Source organism: Microcebus murinus, chromosome 14 (assembly GCF_040939455.1).
Source record: "Microcebus murinus isolate Inina chromosome 14, M.murinus_Inina_mat1.0, whole genome shotgun sequence".
Lineage (NCBI taxonomy): Eukaryota > Metazoa > Chordata > Mammalia > Primates > Cheirogaleidae > Microcebus > Microcebus murinus.
In genome coordinates this window covers 11,290,180-11,307,064 of record NC_134117.1, presented here as the reverse complement: position 1 = coordinate 11,307,064, position 16,885 = coordinate 11,290,180, and positions in this window count along the sequence as shown.

The window sequence follows — 16,885 nt, the reverse complement described above, 5'->3', positions numbered from 1 at the left end:
AATTTAATTTCTCACAAGATAGATTTTTGTTTTTTAATGAAAAAAATGGTGAGCGATTCTGAAGTGGTTTTGCACATTTAATGCAACTCGGTGAACGTTTGTTTCTTGCTGACACATGTGGATGTTATGACTGCTGTCAGGCAGGCCCCGGCAAATCTGCCTCTCTGAGTTTTAGGCAAGTAGATGAGGCTCCAGGCAGCTGACCTGGGCACACAGGCAACGCCAAGCCACCCCGGCGCTGCGGCTGCGCTGGAGGAGGGCAGGCGGGCAGGCTTGGCAAACTGGTGGGCAGGTGGCCAGGCACCCCTCTGGGGCCCCGCTGCCCCCACTTTCAGGGCCCCTTCTAGCCCCTCCCCTGAGCATCCCCCCACCACCACCCTAAGGAGTCAGAAGGGAGTGAGAAAAGGATCCCAGAGGGAAAGGCAGTTGTCGTCTCCCAGAACAGGTGAACCAAAGCAAGGAAGCAGAGAGTCCTCACCCAGACAAGCCTCGGCTCTCTGGAGTGTGCCTCGCCTTGCCAGTGGTGGCTTGTCTCAGGCGATCTTCTCCACCTTAATCAACTCTGCTCTCCTGGGCGGAGATTGGGAGAGAACCCTGTTGGCTGAGTGCCATGTATGCCGGGCTCTGAGGCAGGCACTTATACAACAGACTCACTCTCTCCCATCTCCCAGCGAGCCTGTGGATGACTTAGGATTCTTTGGTTGCAAGCAAGAGAAACTAACCGCAGAGAATGTAAGCAAAGAAGCTTACATTACAAACTCTTAGAAGGGTTCTGGTTAGCTCATGGACGTGATGAGAAGGCTGGAGACATGGGATTAGATGAGGACTTGGAAGCTGGCAGACCCCTAGGTCTAGGCACCAGCACCACCCAGGAGTCCAGTCAGGCCTGCCTGTCAGGACAAGGAGCACTGGCCTGTCTGAGGATATCTCTAGAATCACTCTTATATGACCACCCTGGCCAGGAGCAGGCAGGACACTATGGTTTATATCCCTCTGGGGTTGGACACAGTGGAGAGGTAATTCCCCAAAAGGAAGTCAAGAAACTGTCACTTAAAGAGGGAGAAGAGGCATTGAGCAGCCAATAAACAGCAGATGTCCACCAAACTTTTAGAGCGGTTCTAATCACACCCATTTTACAGATAAGGAGACTGAGTCCAGAGAGGTGAAATCATTTTCTCAGGGCTACACACTTTTGTGCAGAACTGGGATTCCAGCTCCATCCCCTGCTCATTCCCATTCACCATTCCCAAATCTCCAAAGACCATGAGAGGGGGAACAGAACAAACAGCACCCCGGAGTCATGGCCCTGCCTGGATTTTCTCTCTGTGCACGGGTCATGTGAAAGCTGCAGCTTCTCAAAATGTCCGTGTTTTCTCACCCCAGATGGAAATTAAGGCCGTGACCACGCTCAGGACTTGTTGCTGTGCTGCTGGAATAATTGCCTTATTAGAGCAGGCCCAGAGATGTAATTTCTCAAACCATCTGGCTGGAGTACGTGCCTGGAAAGGAGAAATTAAGATACCCTTGGAGGGACTAATCAAATAATATACGGCAGATGCACTCCTGCGAGTGCCGGTTCATGGAGAAGTAGCCCTGGAAACTGTTAAGCACCCTGAGCCCAGGAGAGCCAGGCCGTGTGTCCTCCCTTCTCAGAGAGAGCCGGCTCCCCCTCCGCCCTGCTGCCCTGGTGGCGAGGGGGGAGGAGATGGGGACAGGAACCTGGGTTCCGAATGGGAAGTGTTTGCGTAAAGGGCGTGAGCCTGCTTGCTTCTCCCCTGAAGAACCCAGGTGATCGTACTTGGGATGAAACAGTTCAGATACAGTCCCCTGGGAATCTTGTCACCATGATAATAACCCATATTTAGGTTGCTCTTTTCTCCAGGAGAGGCAGGGAACAGGCAGGAAGTGAGGGAAGGCGACACTTGTAGAAATATCTTTGATCCAAAAATTGTTTTCTGAGCACCTGACTCAGTCCCCTTCCAGCTCCTTTCTCCTCCCCAAGCCCATGCCCCGCCCGCCCTGCCCACAACGCTGGGGCAGCCGAGACTAGATCCTGCTGGGCTGTGGGCCACACTGGGCCTGTTTTGTTTGGTTTGCTAGTGTTTTAAATTCTTTAATCGGCTGCTAGAAGAATAAAGTCATCTATCTGGTTCATCTCTGTGTCTACAACACAGCACAGAGTGGGCGCTCAATAGCTGTCTTAGTCTGCTCAGCCTGCTATTGCTAAACACCGTCAACTGGGCCCGTTATAGACGGCAGAAGCTCATTTCGCACAGCTCTGGGGACCAGCAAGTCCAAGATCAAGTTGCCAGCAGGTGCAGCGTCTGGTGAGGGCTGCTCTCTGGGTTATAGATGGCGCTTCTCTCTGCGTCCCCACATGGTGGAAGGACGGCTGGGGGGGGCTCTCTCACTGGGGTACTGATCCCGTTCATGAGGGGCAATATACTTTGGATGTTTGACCCCTTCAAATCTCATGATGAAATTTGACCCCCGTGTTGGAGGTGGGGCCTGGTGGGAGGTGTTTGGGTCACGGGGCTGGATCCCTCCTGAATGGCTTGGCGCCCTCCCCTGGGTAATGGGCGCGTTCTCGCTTTATTAGTTCACGTGAGAGCTGGTTGTTTAAAGGAGCGAGGGCACCCCCCACCCCGCCTCGCTCTGGGTCTCCATGTGACACTGCCGCTCCCCCTTCACCTTCAGCCTTCATTAGAAGGTCCCTGAGGTCCTCACCAGAAGCAGATGCAGAGCCGTGAGCTAAATAAATCTCTTTTCTTTATAAATTACCCAACCTCAGGCATTTCTTTACAGCAGCGCAAAACAGGCTAACACACTCGGCCCACGCTTAGGACCTACTCACTGCCCAGGGCCCTACCCCCCAACACCGTCACCTCGGGAGTCTTTCAACATATGAATATGGGGGGATGCAAACATTTATACCATAGCAATAGGTAGTTGTTGAATTCACTCCTCAGCTTATGTACTTATTAAAGGAAACTTACACTATTGTTTTAAGTTTACATAAGCAATTCATGCTCATAAAAAATCAGACAACATATCAACTTATAAAGAAGGAAATAATTCTTACTCCTCTCTCTCCCACCCTCATTGTCACCCCACATACATCAAAGCACATGCTAAAATATTTACATGCTTCCTTCTCTTAGATCTTTTTCTAATATCAAAATATTTAATATGCACTGGGGCCCCTTGCCCCTTAGAGACGCCGGTGAGGTCGCTAAGCCCATGCCAACTCATAGTCCCTCACAGCCACAGCCCTGCCCCTGCTTGTTCCCAGGCTTCCTCTGCTCCTGGCCCCCTCGACTGTGGTCCCCATGCCCCGTGTGCTGTCTCTGCTTCTACCCCCACTAACCCAGGCCCAGAACCCGGCTGATTTGCCCGCTTCCGTGGAAAATCCTCCCAGGCATTTCCGAGAACAGGCAGGAGTCCCCTGCCCGTGCGTGGCCTCCCTCAGTCCTGACTCCCAGAACTGCCCCAGGAGCCCCAAGCCGACCACCTCCCACCAGATGGAGAGAGTTGGCGCTTCTCAGCTCCACTCCACACCTGGAGCCCCCTCCAATGATCCACAGACCAAAGTGGGTCCATCTGACCAGACCCACCCTTTTGAGAACACAGTTGTTGCAAAAAGCAATGACAACCACAAATCTGTTGCACATACATGTGCTTGTTGACCCAAACAAGATCATACTCTGTTATGAACTAAATTATGTACCCCTCCCCCAAGTCATATGTTGAAGGTCTAACTCTATTTGGAGATAGGGCCTTTAGGGACATAATTAAGGTTAAATTAGGCCATAAACAGTGGGTTGGGGCCGGCGCGGTGGCTCACGCCTGTAATCCTAGCACTCTGGGAGGCCGAGGAGGGCGGATCGCTCAAGGTCAGGAGTTCAAAACCAGCCTGAGCAAGAGCGAGACCCCGTCTCTACTATAAATAGAAAGAAATTAATTGGCCAACTAATATATATAGAAAAAATTAGCCGGGCATGGTGGCTCATGCCTGTAGTCCCAGCTACTCAGGAGGCTGAGGCAGGAGGATTGCTTGAGCCCAGGAGTTTGAGGTTTTCTGTGAGCTAGGCTGACACCACAACACTTACTCTAGCCTGGGCAACAAAGCGAGACTCTGTCTCAAAACAAAACAAAACAGTGGTTGGGCCCTAATCCACTGGGACTGGTGTCTTTATAAGAAGAAGAAGAGACACCAGAGGTCTCTCTGCACACAGGCACAGAGAGAAAAGGCCGTCTGAGGATACTGCAAGAAGGCGGCTGTCTGCAAGCTAGAAAGAGAGCCCTCCCTCCCCAGAAACAACCCTGCTGGCACCTTGATCTTGGCCTCCAGAATTGTGAGAAATAAGCTTCTGTTGTTTAAGCCCCAGTCTGTGATGCTCTTTTAGAGCATCCTGAGCAGACTGAGACATACTCAACACATTGTTTTATAAACTGCTTTTTTCACTTTATCGGGTACGGGAGATATGCTTTTGGATTCTTTCCTATAAGAGCTACCTTGTCATTTTTCATGCCTGCATTCAGTTTATACTGAATGGTTCTGAAATGGAGAGTTTTCGTGTGCACGCAAATCGATGTGTTCTGCCTCAGAACAGAAACTCCCCGGGGGCAGCAACCTGAGACCCGCTGAGACGAGAACCAGAAACGGGGGGACCAGCCTGCAAAGGTGGCACGGAGCAGAGCCCACATCCCCCAGGTTCCTTGGGGCTGAAGTGAAGGCCCCGTCCTGCACCCCCCTCCCCGCCCTGGGACAAAGGCCGTCTCACAGCGCCTCCTTCCAGGGGCTTCCCTCCCCAGCCTGTGCTCCCTGCTAGAACTCTGTAGGTGCTGGGAGCAGGCAGGCCTGCCAGGAGACCGCTTCTCCCCCCGTCGCCGTGCACATCACGCTCCAGTCGCTGCCATAGGAACTTCGCAAGGCAGAGGTTGGTGCATCATGAATGTAATTAGGGATAATGGCGCTGAGTCAGGCGGGAGGTCTGTTTTTCAGCTCAGTTTTCAAATGAGGGCTGGGAAAACATTCCACCCAGGCTGGCCACTTGCAGCCCACGCCGCCTACCTTCCTCCCTGGCACAGGCCTCTCTCGGAAATAGAAAAATCCCACCTCCAATTAGGGGACCAGAGAGGCTCCGCTCCGCTCACTGGAGCTGTTGACAAAAGTCAGCCACATGCTGAGACCGGTCTGCTCAGCTCTCCAGGCTTCGAAGTCCAGGCGCCTGTGCCTGGCCCTGGCTGGGGACAGGGACCCTAGAACAGTCCATATGGGATGGGGGGTGTTCAGAGATGGGTGGGCAGAGCTGCCCAGAAAACCATGAGGCAAACCACCTGCCCCCTCCCCAGCAGAGCCCTTCTGTCCCTTCAGTCCCTGCAGGGTCCCCTCTTCAGGAGCCGCCCGCCCCGTGGGTCTGGGCTCGGCCAGGGGGTGCAGGCTCAGCCCTGTCCCCAGCAGCTGCTCCAGCCCCCAACCCCCCCACAGAAGTTTCCCCATCATTTCCACTCCAATGTCCCCAGCTTTCTGTAGCCCTTGAGGCCTGCCCTGTCGCCCCTGTTCCCACTGGGTGACTAGGAAAGGGAGGTAAGATGCGAATGACACCTGGAGACACTATCCAGCCCTGAGTCAGAAGCGGGGGCCGGTTCAGGGCTGTCATTCCTCCCATGGAATTACTGACCCGCCCGAAGGCAGAGCCTGGGCCAGAATAACTTCCGAAGGTGTGTCGTGCCCCCACGCTCTCTAATGGGTTGATCTCTGGTCACAAGTGGCCTTGGGGACTGCAGGTGCCTATTCAGCAAAGGCTGCAGAACAAATCCTTCTCCTTCTCCTGGTTTCTGGGGCAGGGCTCAAGTCTTGCCAGTCAGTTCCTGCAAGTGGCTCTGGGACCCGAGTTTCACCCCTGTCGGCTCCCCTTCCTGCGACCAGCTGGGGGCAGCCCAGCCCCACCGGAGCCTGCGCTCGTCCTCCAGGTAAGGGCGAGGTGCCAGCACCTGGCCTCCTCAGCTGCTGCCTCTACTGTAGCTTTGACGTTGTTGCTCCTCCCTTGGGTCCACAATATCATTCATAATGGGAGGATCGTCCCCTTTGGGAACAGGGTGGCAGGCACAAGCACCTGTTCTCTGGCTTCCAAAACCCTCAGTGGGACCAAGTTTAAGAGGTGGACTTTTCTTGCCACTGTCAAGACGAGGGAGATGGGGCCAGGAAACCCCGAGAGAGAGAGACTGTCAATGCCACCAGGGTGGTGGGGGAAGGGAGGATGCAGAATCCAAACTCCCCAGGACCCTGCCCTTGGCCTCTTGGGCTGTGTGTCAGCTGAGGGACCCACACACACACCAGGAAGGCGATCCTGGGCACCAGGGGCTGCTGAGCCCTGGGCCTGGCTTTGCCTGTGAGTTGGCACTGCAGGGCCTCCAGCATCCATCTGGGCTGATGGCCTAGGCTGTGCAACTTCGGGCAAGTTGCTTGACTTCTCTGAGCCTCATGTTTCTCTAATGTCAAATGCAGCCTTTGGATAAAAAGATCTAGTTCCCAAATACTTTAGCAGCAGATTCCCCCCAATATAAAAGAGGCAAAGACAGAGTCTGGTGAATTTTCGGGTCTCTGGGGCAGTAAGAGTCTCGCCCAAAGACCTGCCTATATGGACATGCTCCCCACAGGGCTGGCTGAGAGGACACCTCCAGGGACACTAAAAGCAGCCCGTTCACCAAGAATCATTTTGCCAGTTATAAAATTATCCAAATGAATTGAAATATCTTACATGAAAAATTATCATAAAGTAAAATTCTCAAAGGAATTGCCAACAATGGGCTTTCTGCTGATAAAATTTATTGAGCAAGAGTGAAATTTAACAAGATATTAAATATCATACTCACCAAATCAAATAGGAAACCTGGTTACACAAATCGGTCATTTGGCAAAGCGATTGATGAGTTTTTTGTTAGAATGCAGAAACTCGGGCTACACCCCAGACCCACTGGATCAGAACCTGCATTTTAGAGATCTCCAGGGGATGCTGCCTGATCTTTAAAATGATCTTAATAAATGATCGGCACCCGGGGCCCTCTCCAGAGGGTCTCGGTTCATTGCCCCGGGGCAGGTCCAGGTGCCGGGTGTTGTGGCGCTGCCCAGGTGATGCGAACTACAGTGTAGGAGGCCCGAGTGCTCGCAGGGGCGCATGCCACCGCCAACGCTCACATTTCCCCATCTCCTCCCTCCCCTTTCCTTCCCTTGGGGACCTTGACGCTCCAAGCTCTGGCAGATGCTCCCACTGGGGCCCGATTCCTGTCATCTGATGCTGACAGTCATTCGCAGCAAGCTGTCAGCCACGGAGGTGCCTCTCTTTAAACACGGCGTGGCGTCCCCGTCCACACCGCTTTGCACGGGGCTGGTTACTGGGAGGAAAACAGTAGCAGGAGCAACCCGGGGGGCCGGGGGCCAGGTCAGCCCTCACTGACCACACCCTTCTTGGACAATCTCAGATCACAGGCGGGTCTGGAGAGCCCCGTCCAGGCACAGACCACAGGGCCCCCCAAATTGCATCTCTGCCACGTTCTGAGATGCCGCCGTTGGTGGTCCAAGGAACATACTTTGAGAACCACTGCCTTCGAGAATCCAGCCCCCCAGTCAGAGAATGTCTAGTAGGACGGTCAGTGGAGCAGACTCAGCAATCAGCCAAAGGTGTGTCTGAAGCCCAGCACTTCTGCTTCCTCACTGTGTGACCTGGGGCAAGTCACTCAACCTCTCTGTGCGTAATTCCCTCCCCTGCCAAGTGGTGCTGAGGACAGTGGCTATGCCAAAGCTACTTGGGGTTGCAGTGTGGAGGGAGGGTACCTACGCGGTTCCTGGAGCATCGGGAAAACCCTAAGTGCTCATGACCTAGCTCAGCACTAACCTGGAGGAGTGTGTCTGCGGGCCGGCCGCTCCCAGGGTTCCAGTGCACTCTACCAGTTCATCCCTCCAATCCTCAAAGCAACACTTTGGAGCAGAAGCCAATGATATCCTCATTTTACATAAGAGAAAACCCACTCAGAGTGGCCGAGTAACCTGCCCAAGGTCACACAGCTAGGAAGTGAAGGGGTGGGATTCGAACCCTGGCTGCTGACTCGGTTGCCGTCCTGCCACCCTGCTCATAGCCACTGAGCTGCTGTGGCCTGAGCTTTACTGGGCACAAACAGGTTGTGTCCAGCAGAGTCCTGTACTGAGAATGCGGGAAAGTTGGCAGAATCAGGATGGAGTTGCTTCTGTTAAAAAAACAAACAAAAAAAAAAACCCTGACAAATAGAGCCAGGAGAAGTCATGAAGAGAAGGGTGCTTGTGCATAAATTCCTATCACACAAGACCTTACACAGAAAATGCCTCTGCAAGGACGCCTGTCCAGCAACGGCCTGTCCACCCTTGGGCTGGCATCACCCTTGTTCCTGATCCTCGTAGCCAAGGATAATTATCTCAAACAGCCATGTGTCCTCCCCATTTTTCTTTTCAAAACCTTTGTCTTCCTTTACCTCTCTGACTACACATAGTTTACTATGGCACACCTATTCCTATTGCAATGTCCCGTTCACTAATAAACATCATTTTCATTTAGAGAGCCTCGCTCTGTTATTTACTGAACAAATGGTTCAGTCTCCTAGAATGTGGGACCCTCCAGCTATTGGTTTTATTGCCTCTCAAGCTGTGCTATGTGATACAGTAGCCACACCAGCCACATGTGGCTATTGATAATTAAAATTAAATAGAATTCAAAATTCAGTTCCTCAGTTGCACTAACCACATTTCAAGAGCTCAATAGCACGTGTGGCCAATGACTACCATATTGGAAAGTACGGAACAAGAACATTCCCATATTCACATGAAGTTCAAGAGCCTTGATCCAATTGTTCTCTGTTCTTTTTTGTATTTTAAATTTTTTACAGATTAGAAGGGAAAAGAGAGCCTTGGTCCATTATCAAAAAGAACGCAGGGCTGATTAAAGGCAGCAAACGTAATGTCCCCTAAACATAGGAAAAAGGGCTTAGCCTTAATCAATATTAGAGAAACGCAAGCAAGGTGCAGTGGCTCACCCCCGTAATTCCAGCATTTTGGGAGGCCAAAGTGAGAGAATTGCTTAAGACTAGGAGTTTGAGACCAGCCTGGGCAACATAGTGAGACCCGTGTCTACAAAGAAAACAACACAAATAGTTGTGCATGGTGGTACACACCTGTAGACCCAGCTACTTGGGAGGCTGAGATGGGAGGATTGCTTGAGCCGAAGCAAGGCTGCAGGGAACTGTGATCATGCCATTGCACTCCAGCCCAGGTGACAGAATGAGACCCTGTCTCTTAAAAAAAATTAGAGAAATGCAAATTGAACTGTACTGAGATACTGTAGTTTGCCTATATGATTTGGAGTAATCCAAAAGTTTAATATCACGCTCTGTTGGTGGGGCTGTGGCTAGACAGGCCTTCTCATACATGGTAGTGGGAGTCTAAATTGATTGGTATCACCTCTAAGGAGATTAATTTGGCAATAGCAAGCCGGATTTTAGATGCATATGTTATTTTACCAGTGATTTCACTCCTGGGGATTAATCCCAGAGTGGATGAACGTGCTCATGTTCCACAAGGATTCTCCTTCCAGAATACCTACATTAGCCAAAGATCTGAAACAGCCTAAACAGTTACCCATATGGGACTAGCTAGATACGTCAGGGTAATAGAATGTCATGCAGCTGGGACAAAAGCATGGGGACAGGCTCTCTGCACTGCAGGGAGGAGCTGTCAAAGCGAAAGTGAAGGACAGTGGATAGAGAGGGAGGACTTACAATATACACTTGTAGGCCGGGCGCGGTGGCTCACGCCTGTAATCCTAGCTCTTGGGAGGCCGAGGCGGGCGGATTGCTCAAGGTCAGGAGTTCAAAACCAGCCTGAGCAAGAGCAAGACCCCGTCTCTACTATAAATAGAAAGAAATTAATTGGCCAGCTGATATATATATAAAAAATTAGCCGGGCATGGTGGCGCATGCCTGTAGTCCCAGCTACTCGGGAGGCTGAGGCAGAAGGATCGCTCGAGCCCAGGAGTTTGAGGTTGCTGTGAGCTAGGCTGACGCCACGGCACTCACTCTAGCCTGGGCAACAAAGCAAGACTCTGTCTCAAAAAAAAAAAAAAAAAAAAAAAAAAAAAGAATATACACTTGTATTTGCACATTGCATCTACACAAAGATAATCTGGAAGGATGCGAGAAGCTATTGAACACGGTTGCTTACCTGTGGACAAAAGAGATTCTGGGCAGATGAGAGATGCAAGATAAAATTTTTCACTATATGCTTTTTTATATTTTAAAATTTTGGAACCATGTGAGTGATTTCTACACACGAGATTAAATCAAGAATAATAAATGTAGCAAACCGCGCTGGAGATGTGGGGTTCGGCTGCCCGCAGATTAGCAGGCAGGGGCCTCCTCCCTCTGACAGTTGCCCCTTGACTGCTGAGCCTTAGAAATTGATTGCTATTGATCAACTTCCTCCACTTTCTCCAATGTCAAGGTTCTGCAGACTTGTCAACAACCCTCTAACTCTCCCCGGAGCAGACCATAACTCAAACCTCAGATCATCACTACCTTGAGTTCCAGAGAATCATTCTAGACAAGGAATCAGGAAGCCTGATCCTGATGCTAGGCTGCTGTGTGACCCTGGGCTAGTCACTTTCCCCCTCTGGGCTTCAGTTTCCCCAACTGTGTGTGAAAGGATCTCACTCTGAGATTCTTTTCTCTGAACTACAGGCCTAGTAAACTAACGGAAGGATCCATCTGCATGGGGCAACCTTCCTAAAAAGTTAAAAATACGTGTGTGCGCACACACACGTGCCAATTTTCATGAGAGGAAGATCATGAGCCCTAGACCTCCTGGAAAAGAGACGGGGAAGTGGAAATGACCAGATGCCGTCCGGAGCACTCGGCGGGAGTTCCATGGAGTCGAAATTTAAATGTAATTAGAGAGCCCCTTGTGCCTAGTGGCTACTGATTTGGACCTCGCGGCTCTCGTCGCGGCTCCACAGCAATCCCCGCTCCGAGTGGAAGCTCAGGCTCGGTGCGCAGAGGGCGGGGGCGGAGGCGAGTTAACTGGAAAAGTCTGGGCTGGGGAGCGAGTTTCCCCGCACGCCAGGTGTGCCTTTTGAGCTTGGCGAGAGGGAGGGATTCTGGGGTTCTGGGGGAGACGGAAGCAAGTGTCAGATGAAGCCAGTGAGAGTCCTGGGTGGCCCCACTAGCAAGAGCCGGGACACTGTCCAGGGAGACTTAGAATCCTCGCCAGGAGAGGCTGAGACCTGCGTCCCCCCACCCCATGCGCCAGCCCTGCCCTGCGGGTTTCCTGACGCCCGTGGCCCCGCTCAGAGGGCAGCTGCGGGCAGGGATCAGCTCTCCCCGGCCAAGGTACCTGCCTGAGCCTGACGGGAGGTTCTGGAAGACCGTTCCCCTGCAGCGTTCCACTGGCTGAAGTGGGGGCATTTGCCTCTCCGGCAACAAACAGACCCCATCGGCCTCCCCAGGGACTAGGGCCAGAAGGGTGACATGGGATGTGTGCTGGAGCCCTAGACCTGTGCTTGGGAGTTTTAGGGCCCCCACTGGTTGCAAGGACAGTACCCAGCACAAATAGACATTCAATAAATAATTGCTGCATGAACAACTAACTTGATGAATGTCGGTGCCAGAGCCGGAGCACATGGTTTGCATCCATGCTTGCTGGCTGTGTGACCCTAGACTAGTGCCTAACCTCTCTGAGCCTCTCAGAGCTACTGGGGAAATGAGATCAGGTGTGCAAAGAGAGCTGGAGGGGGAAATGAGATCAGGTGTGCAAAGAGAGAGCTTAACGCAGCACTCAATAAAGAGGGGCTGCTCGCACGAGGGTGAGGACTCTGGAAGACTGGTGTTCCTCGGCCCGCCTTTGGCGCCCATCTGCTGTCATTGTCCATGCCAGGTCAGTCGTGGGGCTGCGGAGAGAATTCCGAGCAGCTGGTGGTGTGGCTTGGCGCCCACCTGGGCTCCGCTTGCCAGGCGGCCCCTTCCTGGTGCTCCTGGGGCTGGTCTAGCCTGTCCCCAGAGTGTTGTCCACTCTTCCTAGCTCCTGTTCTGCTCCCTCCCGAGAGCCTCACAGTAGGGAGCCCCAGGGAGGCCAGGTAGAGGGTGGCACACGGGAGACTCCACTCAGCAAGGCCCAAGCCCTGCCCAACGTCCGCAGAGGGCTCCTGGGGGGCTCCGTGCCAAGGCCCCCACCCCATCGTCAGCTAGCTGGGTAATCCCGCACCCTGACTGCACCAGCAGACAGCACGCTCCCTGGGACTGATCGGCCTCCAAGATGTGGCGTCCCTGCCCGAGCTGTGGCGAGGGGACGGGGGGCCTGGACGGATCTCTGTCCCGGAGGCCTGGAGCACTGGGGGGCATGGAGGGGGGAGGCAGCGTGAATTCCAGTTGAAAAGTACAAACTTGACTTAAGAATTAGTCTTCTGTTAGACAACTGTCAACCTAAATAACAAACATCCCTAAGGATGTTATGTGGGGATAGAGCATTGCAATGGGAATGTGTGCATATTCAGGGAGGGTTTTAAAGGGAAGAAATGAGGATCACATGATTGTTTTGAAATGTTATAATTATCCTTAGCTATAAAGATCAATAACAAGGGTGATACCAGTCCAAGGTTGGACAGGCAGTGGCTGGGCAGATGTCTTTGCAGAAGTATTCTTTTTGTGTAAGGTTGCGATGGCCATTGTCCAAGGTTGTGGTTTTTGCAGATCTTTTGTGCTAGTTTTTGTTATGAGGCATGCATGTGTGAGAGCATCTCTCACTTCCTAGCCTGCCTGGGCCCTGTTTGTCAGCGTTTTGTTTGACATTGGTGACTCCATTCTGACTCTGACAACTTGCACACAATATAGAAGTTAGAACTCGAGAATCTAGCCTACTTGTCCGTCATATGGTGGACCCGCCATGCACGTCCGGGTCACCTGGAGCATGAGGCTGAAACGCGGGTTTCCGGGCCCGGCTCCAGACCTACAGAGTCAGAGTCTCGGGGCGGTGGGAGGGCCGGGTAGGGAAAAAGCTGCATTACTTATGCGCTCCCTTAGCGACAGTTCTGCAGACAAGTTTAGGAGCCCCCTTTCTTGCCAGTGAGGAAACAGAAGGGCAGCCGGCTGGCCAGGGGAAGTCAGGACCTCGGCACAGCTCTGGGAAATGGCCTGGCTGCGAGTGGGTGAGGGGCAGTCGGCTCTGCCACCTACTGGCCGTGTGACACCAGGTATTTTTCTGAGCCTCAGCCGTCATCTGAAAACCGGGAATAATGAGGGCACCTACTTCCCGGGCTAGCTGTGGGGGGCACAGGGTGGTGCAGGCTGCTCTGTGTGTGTCTCTCTCGGGTCCTTCCTGACTCCTTGGGGCTGAATTTATGTTCCCCACCCCTCACTCCATTTCTGAGCAGACGAGGGAGACACTTGAGCCCCACCCTGCACCCAGACCTAAGCCCCCCTGCCTTGCCATCGGGGACAGAGCCGTCCATCACAGAGCTCCCAAGCTCCCAGTCCCAGGACTCCTTGCTCGGGAAGAGGCTGCCAGCCCACTTAGCAGTCAGGTGCTAACTCCTTCGCTGCTTTGTTAATCGCATCTCTGCCCATCAGGGCCAATTAGACCAGAATTAGGCGCCCAGGGCTGCCTCGCTGAGTTAACAGCACTTTGCCTCCAGTCCGAGGAAGCTGCCAAATGAGCCAGTCTGAGCAGCGTTTGGGGGTGAGGTTTGGCTGCTGTTAGTGTGCTGACGCGCAGAGGTGGCTCAGGGCCTCATTCCCGCCATGCCGCTGCCCAGCTCAGACCCAGTTGAAACCAGCTGTTTCCTGTATCTGAGGGGCTTCGGATGAGTCACTGAATTCATCTGAACCCCACTTACGCCGTCTACAAAATGGGGTTGAAGTGTTAGTAGCTGTCCCGTGGGGCTGTCTCGGCCATCAGTGCCTGCTCGTGCACGAAGTGCTCAGCGCCTCGTAGCCCGACCACAGAAGCCCGCGGCAATTGAAAGCCTCCGTGACTTCGCGCAGGGACTGCAGCCTCGGACGGAGGCCGGGCACAGATTTAATCAGAGGTGGCCGCTCCAGATTACCATGGAGATCGTCTGATCTAATACGTGGAGGCCGCGCAGCGACTGTTTATCGAGTTAAAAAGAAAACGAGCATCTAATTTTAGCCCAAAGAAGAGAAAGTTAAAAGGCAACTTGAATAACGGGCTTTGGCTAGACAGTATGATAGTAATTGCTGCTGGTTTTTAAACACTAAGTGATAACTGCTTTTCTTTAAAGAAAAAAGTCATCTAAACTCACTGTAATTGAGCTGCTGTCATTTTCCCCAGTGCTAGCACTAGCCTCGTTGTCTAGTAGCAGGCATCCCCCAGTGTATTGGGGGGGGACAGAGACCAGAGTCACACGGCTGCCGTGGCGGAGCGTGGAGGCCTGTGCTCCTAATTGGCACACGGACTGCACACCGGAAGGTGATCCGGCAGCCTCCAGTTCTCCTCTCCTCTCGCTGGGTAGGAGCCAGGGACGGGCGAGGAGGCCCTGAGCAGCCCTCCAAGTAGGTGGAACCTACGGTGCCACTATGACCAGTGTGGCTGGGCCCAGGGTGCGACAGCAGTGTCCGAGGGCAGGGCCCTGAGGACAACAGGCAGGCCGGCCTCACAGCGCCACCAGTGCACCAGAAGTGCCCCTGGAGCCAGACAGCCCTGCTCAGGACCCAGCAATGAAGCTCACGCGGAAAACGGAGGGAAGTGACAGCGCCCACCCCATGGGCGAAAGGAAGTGTGAGATGTGCATACAGCCAGGGCTCACTCAGCGGGCACCTCGTTTAGAGAAGAGAAACTGAGCCTTCCCTTACCCCTGACTGCCCCCTCCCCCCAGCCCCTGGGAGCCTGCTATGTGTGGGAAGGGCCATCACCTGCCCACTCCCTCCCGGGGCACACGGGTCCCCTGGCAGCCCGGGAGACGCAGCCTGGAGCTCCCGCTGCAGAGGCAGAAATGCACTCACTGCAGCCTGGAGATGGAACCGCGTTCTCCACCCTGTTGGGCACCGGGGTGAAGGCAATTCGCAGATGGTCAGCTGGAGGAGACGCGGCTGGACTGTTTTGCAGTTCATTAAACGGTGTGGACCAGGGCTTCGAGAGACGTGCCATACCCTTGCGCAGGCATTGGCTCCCTGGAGCACGCTCCTCCGGCTCGCTTGGAGCTGGGCAGGCGCCCCTGCAACGCCAGGGTGAGGGGACACCTGGGTTTCTCTGCCAGGTGGTGACCAGGATCGGGGGCTCTTCGGGACTGTGTCCCTGGGCACTCCACCCCAGGATCCCTGGTTCAGGGATCAACCCCGTCTCCCCCTTCTGCACAGAGGGAAAATGCAGAGGAGGGAAGAAACTGGCAAGCCACCACCTTTAAAATGCATTCATTTATTTGTTCGCAAATAAATGCTCCAAAGTGGGTAACAAAGACCCTACTTATAGGAAGAGGGTTACATGGAAAGCAAGAGCACCCAGGGGATCCTGTATATGGCCTGCAAGCAGCACACCGACCCTCACCCTTTAAGGTGAAGAAGAAAAGGCCACTGTGGCGCTGAAGCCGTGGGAGGGCAAGCACCAGACAGCTGCCCCTGGAGCTTCCCCAGCACGTCTCTGGGTGTCTCTGTTCCCGGGAAGAGCTGGCTCTTCCCCTTTGCAGACTTCAAATTGCCCCAAACACAGTCCCAACTCCAGGAGAAAGGAATTGATTGGCTTGGGTTACACGCCCATCTGCTGGCTGAGGGAAGAAGAACCCCTTCATCAGCAGCCCCCCAAAACTATGTTGACTGGGGAGAAGTAGTTCCCCCAAGAAAATTACAAGAACGGCAAGTGGAAGCTTAGCAGACCCAAACAGTGTCCACAACCATGGGCCAATTTCTTTGTTTTGTAGATGAAGAGACTGGAGGTCAGAGTGGCTCAGTGCCCACTTCCTCCCTGTGGCTGCAGATCAGGCCATGCTCCACCATGGCTCAGCTGCCTGGATGGCAGAGGAGCCCAAGTGCCATGAACTCAGCTTCCCTGTGACCTGCAGAACCTGCTCTGCCAGGCCGTGTGTTATGGTCACATCTTGAAGCCCTTAATCAACCCCCGACAGTGTGTGATCGTTAAGAACCAGCTGCTATGCCACAGCTGGTGACACTGGGCAGGTCGCTTCGTGGCTGTGAGCTCCAGCGGCTGTTGAATGAGTTGAGACAATAGACCCAGAGCGCTGCAAAGTGTCCGGGACACGGTAAGCACTCAGTAAATAGTAAGTGGACGCAGTAACAGGAGGGGCAGTTGTTATTCTGAGACCTGAAGGTGAGAAAGATGCAGCCAGGGCAGAAGTGAAGGCAGGAGGACTTTGGTCTCTCAGCAGAGGAAGCTGAAGCCCAGGAGCTGACGTGACCTGCACAGGAACACACAACTCACACGGCCTGGAGCCAGCTGACCCCACAGGGACGCCTGAGTCTGAAGCTTCTATTTCAATTGCACCATGCTGCTTCTCAGAAGTCCTGGCCGATGTCCCAGCTCCGCCACTTGCTCACTCCCTTCGCCTTCGGGTCTCCAGGTCCTTCATGTCTCCTGCCCATGAGGGCTCTCCTGGGCCCTGGCTCTAGCCCGAGGTGGCCTGCCCGTGTGGACACGGCCAGGGCCTGATGTGACCAACAGTCTTCTCTCAAAAGTGCTTTTGCATCTAATCTTCCCCATAGCACCTGCCTCTCACTTGGATGCTCCTTCCCATATTTCTTCCAAGGCGCCCTTGCCCATAAGCCAGCACCCCCAAGAGAAAGCCCTTCCGTGCCCGCTTTCTTGCCTTTGATGTCCTTCCTGTATTGGCAGATGGGCCCG